The following is a 10,711-nucleotide window of genomic DNA, read 5'->3' on the forward strand; positions in this document are numbered from 1 at the left end:
AAAGGGAAATGTAAATTTAACTCTTAGGCAACTGATCACAATTCTCCCATCGATTTCAATGCAATAATTAAGCATGTGTTCCACCACCCAGTTCAATGGGAATAAAAAGTCTACTGTCCGGTTGGATTGTGTAATTAGTCTCCTATACTCTGTATTCAGGCTTTTTTTAAGAACACTGGAAAACTGATCACATTAGGAAAATCTTAGATTCCTTTTGTGTGTTGCTCATGGGATCATCTTTGGAAAAGTTTGCACAGCAGTCAGACAACATGCAAAAGAGTATACAGTGCACTCACGAACTCCCTGCAAGCACATTCTTTCAACCTGACTGCTAAATGTAGTTATTGGGAGACAAGTAGGTCTTATGCTCACAACTATCCATGACTTAGCTCTGGACTAAGTCATTGCATGTCTTCTTCTTTGGCGATCACTCGTAGCCGAGTAAGATAGTCTTCCATAAACACGGTTTTAACAATGAGTCCGTAAGTGACTGTGGAGGCCAATTCTGGATCCACACGCACTTCCACAGTGGGGACATTGGTTTCTGGGTGGGAGTTGATCATGGTGTGGATTTGCCAAGTGTGCCTTCCTCTTAGCATGTTTCTCCCTTGCGTCCTGAGTTTGAGTGTCTTCAAAGCCCATGACACCTTTGGTAAAGGCTGTTCTCCAATTGGTGCTCTCAAAAGGCAAGTGTTTCCCAATTGTCGGTGTTTATACTACATTTTAAAAAAATTTGCCTTGAGACAGTTTTTAAACCTCTTTTGCATTTGCGCTTTCCATTTTTAAGTTCGGAATAGAGTAGTTGCTTTGGAAGACGATCATCAGACATCCGCACAACATGACCAGTCCAATGAAGTTGATGTTGAAGAATCATTGCTTCAAAAACTGGTGATCTTTGCTTCTTCCAGTACACTGGAATTAGCTTGCCTGTCTTCCCAAGTGATGCGTAAAATTTTTCGGAGACACTGTTGATGGAATCTTTCGAGGAGTTGGGGATGGTGTTTATAAGTGCTCCATGTTTCACAAGCATAGGTCCCACTGAAACCAGCGTGAAAAGTAAACTTAAGTCCCACTGATCTCCATGAGAACTGTGTGTGACTAAAGTCCTCTTCAGGTTCTCATAATGAGGCTTAAATAAGGACACAAGGTGACAACAACCTGCATGATCACATGTAGCTCCACCACCCCTTCGCCATCACCCTCCTCAAGTTCAAGGGCAACTGCAACTGCTTGCACTGGGTGAAGCTACCAGAGCTACCTACCCAATTTGGAATGATGAGTTTCTAGGGTTCTCAAATGCATGGGAGTCTCCACAACCATAGGAGGCTTCCCCACTGCTGATCATTCTCCCTGAACATGCAGAGGGCAACAATGGGGTTAGAGACCACACACTCAAGCTTGCTCTCCCCTTCTTCACGTGTTCTTGTACACAGTGCCCCAGCAAAGCAAGTGCCTTACACTGAATCAGACCGCTGCCTCTTATTGTCTGCTCTCATGGGGAAGCGGTGTTTTAGCGAGGAAGCTTTTCCAGCCCCACCTCAAGTTGCAAGGCGTTGAACCTGGGACCCTCTGAGGGTCAGCCCTTGTGGGACCTTCAGTGGGAAAGATAGCTAAATGGGACATCGGCAAAGTGAGCCAAAGGGCACAGTCCCAGGAGAACGCAGGCAGGTATTCATGAACACATGCATAAATAGCAGTAAAGCTTTTAGTGGGAGAAATGAACACACGGCTGCAACTCAGATTCCCACTAGAGGGCAAACCTGTCCTGATTTCAAAATCTTTTTAAGCTTACTGGAAGTGGATACTAGTAAACATTTTAAATCTTCCAGGAGGCAGTCAGTTGTAGTCAATAGATCCTGGTATCATTTTTTCCCCTTGGAAAATTGTTGTGTGGTTTTTTTTTTACATTTATTGATGCATTATATCTTTCTGTAACTTAAAACCCCATTTTTCAATCCAACAGGATTCTTAAAGTAGCTTATAATAAAATAAAACCATAAAAACAAAACCCAATTACTAGATTGTAGGTGGAGTGCACATCGTGTGTGTGTGTGTGTGTGTGTGTGTGTGTGTGTGTGTGTGTGTGGCATGGCAACTCTATGGGCCGAGGTTCTTCACCCCCTTCAATATCTGTTGGGAGGGGGCTGGGCCCCCTCAATGTTGGGGGGGGGTGGAGGAGGCCTAGCATGGAACTGAGCACTGTGCGACTTCAATGGCCAGCTCCTCCGGAATGCAAGAGAGGAGGAGCCACTGGTTATTGAAGCTGCGCCATGCTGGGCTCCACAATCAGCTTCCTTCCAACGCTACGCCATCTCGCTCATGACACGTGTCATATGCATGATGCTATACATGCATGTTGTGTGCATGACATTGTGTGCACATGATGTGCGATGTGTGCAGGCTGACACACACAGCATGCTGGGCCCCCTCAATCTTGGGCACAAGTCAACACCTCTGGTGTATATGCACATGTAGGCACCAAGGCTCAAGGGCAAATTGCATGCACTCTGCCTTAATTTGAGCACTTTTCAAAGGCAGGAAGCTGGAAACAGAGCTACAGAGTGATGACTGAGTTCTGTTTGAATCCACAGCTGCAACCATGGGAGAAGCGAGACCCTCTTGGGGTGTCAATGCTGTGAACCATTGTTGTTGTATATGTGTGTAAATAAAGGCACCACAGCGCCTGGAACCCCTGGAATCTCACACTGCTCGGAAATTGGAGTGGCACAAAACAATATTTTACAAACACAAATGAATTCAGCAAAGGAAATTAGCAGATTGAAGGCTAATGCATGTGCAACATAAAATTTACTTCACAGCACTCATCCTTCCCATTAAACTGCCTAGATCAGACTTCCTCAACTTCGGCCCTCCAAATGTTTTGAGACTACAATTCCCATCATCCCTGACCACTGGTCCTGTTAGCTAGGGATCATGGGAGTTTTAGGCCAAACACATCTGGGGGGCCAAGATTGAGGAAGCCTGGCCTAGATGCATCTTTTGGTGTGGATGGGGGCTATGTGAGAGCAAAGAAGAACTAAATTAAATATCTCCTCCCCATCTATCCCAGCCCTTCCTTTCTGTTTACACTACCTGCCTCTGAGAATGATTTGCTTCAGACAGACAGACCTAAAATAACCAACGATAACCTTGTTACAAAAACCAAACTGTCTGTGACAGGTTTTGTAGACTTGGCTGTTTCCTAGAACTTAACTGAAAACAACCTCTTGAAGACCACCTGTTGTTAAAATAAGCACAGGTCCTTGGAATTGATTGTATTTTTGTAGACTTGTAAAAACTAAATATACATACTGTATATCCTCAGGTTGAATAATGACATCCGGTCTGAATTGCTTTTGGGGGACGTTTATTAGGTTAAGGAAGGGCTGATGGCGCTGAAGAATTTTTGCCTGCAGAAGGACACTGACAGACCATCTGTGGGTGAGGTGGGAATTAGCATTTGTCAGTTTGACAGCAGGGCGTAGAGTTCGAAACTGGGCCCAATTAAAAGGACAAGAACTACAACAACAACATGGTGACTAGTATGTCTAAACAAATATTGCCAGCATGGACTTGGCCAGGGTCCCACTCAAACAAGCATAGTGTGCTTTCACATGTGATTATCTCACTTTCATTTTTTATTGATTGGTTTGAGTTTACTGACATGCCACTTTTCCACAATGAGCTGTGCCCAAAATGCTGGAGGGCAAACATTCAAAACACCAAAATAGAAATATACAATTCAGTAAATTCAAAGATGGCAAAAAACCAACAATTTAACAAACCGAACAAATGCAATAGTCATAGTTGGAAGGGACCACAAGGGCCATCTAGTCCAACCCCCTTGCATGCATGAATTGTGGCTAAATCAGAGTTTGGGGTGATGCTATCTGGAAAAATGAACGAGGTACAGTAAATAGAATGGCTTTCCTAGTGGAACAAGCAAGACAGGAATCCTATGACTGTGTAAGCCCATGCTGAATCCTCAGGACAGAACTAGGTAAAAGTTCTTCAATCAGATCAACAAGCTAGTACCAGTTATTTTACTGAGGATGGAGAGACCTGGCTGGACCCAAGGCCAGGCCTGAAGTTGGGGAGCAGAAACAGACCCCAACCCCAGAGCACTCCCAACTCAATATTACAAAAACAAAACAAAATGCCAGTCTAGGTTTAAGTACATAAATACAAAGCAAAACAAGAGTTAACTGACGATAAAGTTTCTGGTACAGTGGTACCTCAGGTTAAGTACTTAATTTGTTCTGCAGGTCCGTTCTTAACCTGAGGTACCACTTTAGCTAATGGGGCCTCCCGCTGCCACCGCACCACTGCTGCATGATTTCTGTTCTCATTCTGAAGCAAAGTTCTTAACCCGAGGTACTATTTCTGGGTTAGCGGAGTCTGTAACCTGAAGCGTCTGTAACCTGAAGCATCTGTAACCCGAGGTTCCACTGTATTAGTCTTCCTGCACTCCAAGGAGCCTGGTTTAAATACAGTTCAGAGGTGAGGGGTCCTCTCACCAGTGCCCGGAGAATGGTATAGAAGCAGGTCATGTACAACCTGCCAGATAAACTTCTAGGACAGGAGATTGCCAAGTTCACATACAATGTATGGGGTCTGCCGAAAGCACAAACAACCTTTATAAGCCTCCCTGACTATGGTTAAGAAAGTGAAAGCAATTCGGAGGCCACCATCCTGTCTTTGTTTGAATTCATGGGAAAGAATGTGAAAAATAAAAGAGCAGGTTTGTTTCCATAAACAGCCGGCAAGCAGGATTTAAATAAACCTGGCTGTGAAACCTATTTGCAATGCCAGGACTCAGGCCTGGAACCAGATAAAGACAAGAGTACCTTGAATACGAACACACTGTGGTGCATTGTGCTCTGAGGAACCACATCTACACACACACACCCCTCACATTTAGGGTTGCCAGACCCCAGGGGCTGAACCGAAGTCTCCAGGTTTGCCTGCCCTCTCCCCCAGATGGCAAGTGAATCTCCAGGTGAGAGACAGCGCCTTCACTACAAAAGCTCCCTAAGCAGGGAGAAGGAATGATCCACTCATTTCAACAAAACCTGGGAACACCTTATTTAGCAAAGGTTTCTATCTCAGTGCCAAACCAGTGTTATATTCGCTTGTTTGTTAGACTTTGTGTGAGTGGGGGGGGGGGGTTATCTGAATGACATACCTTCAGCAACTAAGGTTAATGTTTTAATGTGTCACGCTAAATGACATCTCTGGGGCTTGCCCCTTTGACATCCCCAGAGGTCACCCCTAGGCCTCAGGTTTGGGTCCTGAGGGTCTAAGAAATCTCCTGACCTGACAATTTAAGGGCAATTTCATAAGTGACAGAAAAAACCTCCAAATCTGTGTCTTTTTGCTGTCTGGAAATCACAGCTATACTGAAAGGAGAGGTGCAGGTGGAGTTTTCAAACATGCAAAAGATGCACTGTGACTGATTAAGGCTCCTGGATGCAGAATTATTGCGTGTTCTCACACAAGAAGGGGCATATCTCAGTTGAGCATCTACTTTACATGAAGAAAGTACAATTCCTGGCATCTCCCGGTAGGATTGGGAGAATCCCGGAAAGCAGTTGGCCATCAGTGTAAATAATGCAGAATTAGATGGGCCAATGGATTGATTTAGTTTAGGACAGTTTCCTAGCTTCCACCTCTCACTTTCAACTGTTGCAGAAATGTGGTACTCACTGTGGAAATGCTAACACCGTGCCTTTTTCTGCAGCTTTCTGAATTTTGAGTTTGCCTGCTATTTTGGAAGATGGCTAATGCACAATCAGCTGACAGGCTTCACTTAGGGTTAGGGTCAGTGGTTCCCAACCTTTATGGCCATGCCCCACCTAGGTAAAGGTAAAGGGACCCCTGACCATTAGGTCCAGTCGCGGACAGCTCTGGTGTTGCAGCACTCATCTCGCTTTATTGGCCGAGGGAGCTGGCGTACAGCTTCCGGGTCATGTGGCCAGCATGACTAAGCCACTTCTGGCGAAGCAGTGCAGCACACGGAAATGCCGTTTACCTTCCCGCCGGAGCGGTACCTATTTATCTACTTGCACTTTGACGTGCTTTTGAACTGCTAGGTTGGCAGGAGCAGGGCCCGAACAATGGGAGCTCACCCCATCGCGGGGATTCGAACCACCGGCCTTCTGATCGGCAAGTCCTAGGCTCTTTGGTTTAACCCACAGCACCACCCGCATCCCTCCATGTCCCCATGCCTCACCTAAGTATCTCTAAATCTTGATGCCCCCCCAACATATAATTCTTATTATTCAAAAAGTGAACTCCTATTCACATGGAGGAAGCCCCAAAGGCCATTCACTGTTAATAACTCATTCTCCTATTGCCCCCCTTAAAAATCAAATTGCCCCCCTGTGGGACGTGTGCCCAATGTTGGGAACCACTGCCCATTCAAATAGCTGGTCATCTATGTTCTCCAAAAAACAATTGACTGGCTTCTCAATGTTTAGTGGGTGTCAGGGAACTGACATCAGAGCGCGAGGCGAAGGGGAGGCTCTCTGATGATGTGGAAGAAGGACCCAGCAACAGGGGGAGAAACAGCCCAGTAGAGGGGGAAGCAATTCAGCGCAACACCAGAGATAGAGGGGGGCTGATGGGGGAATCGGAGAGAGGGCTCCAGGATTCTTCACTGGACATCAGTCCTCCGCTGCCCACGCCCTCCCTGCGCAGGAGGCTCCCGCGCAGTGAGAGAAGGCGGAGACTGGGCGTCAAACAACTTTTATGCTGGAAGAGGTTCAAGAAACGCCCACTGACGGATTCTGCCAGCGATTGAGGCAGCCACTATGAGAAGGGGCTGCGCAGTCAGAAAGGTTTAACAAGGCAAATTGGCCTAGAGAGGCACCAGTTTACGCACGAGTAACTCATACCTACTACAGTGGGTTAGTTGCTTTTAGTTGCCCATGGAACTTGAGCTAAATCATGACTGCCTTTGGAACTTGGGGCAAATTGATCCAACCCAAACGGATCCAGCCGAGTTATTTCTCATCACAGTTTTCCATTCACAGCTCTGATTTGTCTTGCAATGGTGCTTGTCATGATACCAGGCTATTGAAGAGTCTTTATCCATTTCCCCTAAATAAACATATTGCATAAGAAGTATTCCACCACCACCTTGGGACTGGTGATAACTTTTCAGAAACCTGCTACTTTGTTCATTTATTTATTCCATAAAATCTACATACCACTTGATTAAAAACAACAACCTCAAAGTCGTTTACCAAAAGATAAGACAATAAAATCAAGAAAAGTTTAAAACATACAAAAAGTTAAAATACTAAAAGAGATTAAAATTCACACATGACATGACATATTGAGGACACATAGCTCACAGTTTCAGCTATGTAACTTTTATTCCCCATAAAAGGGATGGAAAAGAAATTCATTATAGTTTGCATTTAAAGATGAACCTCCTAATTTGCAATTTCTGGAACAATGTGTGAACCAAAATAACCATCCTTCAAAATTCATACTTCTCTGAATTTTGCAATGCAGTTCTCCAGTCGAACAATGTGTACGTAAAGGAATATGCACTAAGCAAAATATGCACAAAATGCATATTTTAGTGAAAACAGCATAAAACTGCATTATATTGCATTATATCATATTTGCAAAATGGGAATATTCAACAAAACTGCAAACAATTTTTTAGGAGAATCTCATACTAAAATGCTGTTGATTTTTATTTTTTTTAAGCATTACAAACGGACCTGGAAATGTGGAAATCTAAACTTGAGGTTGCACCCAACCAAGTTCTGTTCAAAGTAGACCAATTGAAATTATAGGCCTAAATTAGTCATGTCCATTTATGTCAATGGGTCTATACTGAATACCACTAGCATTGGATACAACCCTTAAGATTGGGGAAATTGCCCATTCCCAAGCTACAACAAAAACAATGGATATTTATGGATTGTTTAATTAGCCCAACCATGACCCCTCTCTTTATAAACCAGGAAATTCCCTCTGGGTTCTTGAATGACATCCTGTCTCCTCTTAGCTAGATTACTCAGAAACCCAATGAGAGCCACCTTGACAGCCAAACACCTACTCACATCATGGTCAGTAATTATAACTAAGGAATATTATAACTGGATGCCATAAAAATCTTGCTGACATGATTATCTTAAGAAGGACAAATAGGATCTCACCTAACGTTCTAAAAATAAGACACCATTGTAATTATTTTTCACCATTCGACATCGACTTGAGGTCTTCCTAAGGTGCACCTTGTTTAACGAAAAACACACAGGTCAAGTAGGATGGCAACACCTTTTGTCAGACCATAAAGTCTTGGTTTCGAAAATGCTAGAAAGGCAATGCTAGAAGGCAAAGGTCCGCATTATACAGAATTCTTCTTCAGGTTCAAAATGTGCTCAAAGCAGCTTTCAATACGTGTTTCTTTATGCAATACCCAAATCACTTCCAGAGTTCACAATCACCAGTTAAAGTAAGGAATGCAAGCTTAGATAGCATTTAAAAAGGGACTGGGCAACATTTTTGGAGTACACGTGCTACCAATTACTTTCTGGGCTCAATTCAAAGTGCTGGTTTTAACCTACAAAGCCATATGTGGTTCAGGATAAGCAATGCCTCAAAGACCACGTCTCCCCACATGAACCGTCCCTGACCCCGTGGCCTTCACCAGAAGCCCCTTCCTGTGAAGAGGCTGTTTGTTAAACCACTCTGTAAACTGCAGATCTGTGAGGTGAATAAGGGTCTCCTAGCTACTTTCAGAACACTTAACAGCTCCCAGATTCCACAGGGGAGAGCCATGACTGTTTAAATTGGCATTGTGGTGCTTGTGTACAGTGAATGTCCCTCGAAATAGCCAAGCAGGGTTGACAATCAGCTTGGTCCACCATTTGCTTCTAATTCCTCCTTTTTTCTTCAGAAATCCTGGCCTGCATCCTCCCCCTACTCACTGCCTTTCTCCACAGGCTTGTTGTCTTAAGGGGCCCAGTCCCAGGATGAAGACTTAAGACTGGAGTGACCAAGGCCCCACGTCACAGGCTGGTCCCATTCCAAGCCATCCTGCCCATGTTGCTCCCCACATGTTGTTGTTACTTGTGGGCATTTCAAACCAGAAGTCTGTAGGTTTGTTTTCATACCAGAGACTCAGCTTTGCTATACCGTCCAGCCTTGTGTATGTCCAGCGTTTAGGCAAGGCCCACGACGAGCCAGACTGTATGAAAACACAAGTTTACAGACTTGTTTGAAAAAGCCCAACTGTAGGCAGTAATTTACTGGAAGAGAAGGCTCTCTTTAAACTTACTGAAAAGAGACACTATACAAAAGCCCCAGCAAAAGCCTGTAATGAGCTTTGGCAAAGACAAGGGGATGCTGCCCAGGACAGTGGCTGTGTGGCAATGACCGGATCAAATTTCTCTCAGAGTTTGTCTTGGGTCAGATCTCCAGACCACATCCTCCCTAGGGGCTTTCGCTTCCTCTTTCTTTCTTCTCCATCCCAAATTGTTGGCAAATAAAAGAAAGTTCCATGATGCGGCTGTATATTTCTGTTTCCCTCCCTCTTCCATTTTTTTAAAAGGACTTGAGTGGGGGGGAGCCAGGGTCCTAATAATGGTATTCATTTTGGGGGGAAACCAAACAGTATTTAAGAACCTGCTAGATCAGGCCATATGGGACACGGGTTGCGCTGTGGGTTAAACTTGCCGATCAGAAGGTCGGCGGTTCGAATCCCCGCGACAGGGTGAGCTCCCGTTGCTCGGTCCCTGCTCCTGCCCACCTAGCAGTTCGAAAGCACATCAAAGTGCAAGTAGATAAATAGGTACTGCTCCGACGGGAAGGTAAACGGCGTTTCCGTGCACTGCTCTGGTTCGGCAGAAGCGTCTTAGTCATGCTGGCCACATGACCCGGAAACTGTACGCCGGCTCCCTCGGCCAATAAAGCGAGATGAGCGCCGCAACCCCAGAGTCGGCCATGACTGGACCTAGTGGTCAGGGGTCCCTTTACCTTTACCGTAGATTAGGCCAATGGCCCATCTAGTCTAGCATTCTGCTCTCATAGTGGCCAACATTTGGGAAACCCACAAGCAAGACCTGAGCTCAACAGCACTCTCTCCTTCTATGCTATCCAACAACTGGTATCCAGAAGTATTCCAACCCCAGGTAAAGCATAGGTTTCATGGCTAGTAGCCATTGATAGCCTTACCCTCCATGAATTCGACCAATCCTCTTTTAAAGCCGCCCAAGTTTAATATTCAGGCCTCTCCCTTCCCCCAGTCAAAAGGAAGTCATGTAAAATCAGAAAAAAATAAGAATTAAAGGGTGGAAGCATACTCCTAATGAGGCTTACCATCAAATAGCCTAATTGCCTAGGTCAGGGGTTGTGAATTTTTGACCCGCCAGATATTGCTGAACTCTGAGTCTCATCAACTCCAGCCAGCTTGGCCATTGTTCAGGAATAACGGGAGGCAGGCGCGGTAACCTTCCACCAGTTTGACTTCACTCCCAAAGGTTCACTCCTCCATTGTCTCCCAAGACAGGTGGATGCCAACCAAGCAAGTCCATCAATACATAGAGAGGGTCAGGTTCCCTATGGGTTTCAAGGGATGCTCTGTGTTTCACTTTGTGGATTGTTAAGGAAAGTGAATTAAATGTGAACTGAATCAGGTATCTTGCCCATTCTTACCTGTGTCTGGGCTGAACCAATAATATTTCAGGTG

The sequence above is a fragment of the Podarcis vaucheri genome, assembly GCF_965113315.1.
Source record: "Podarcis vaucheri genome assembly, chromosome: 9".
Lineage (NCBI taxonomy): Eukaryota > Metazoa > Chordata > Lepidosauria > Squamata > Lacertidae > Podarcis > Podarcis vaucheri.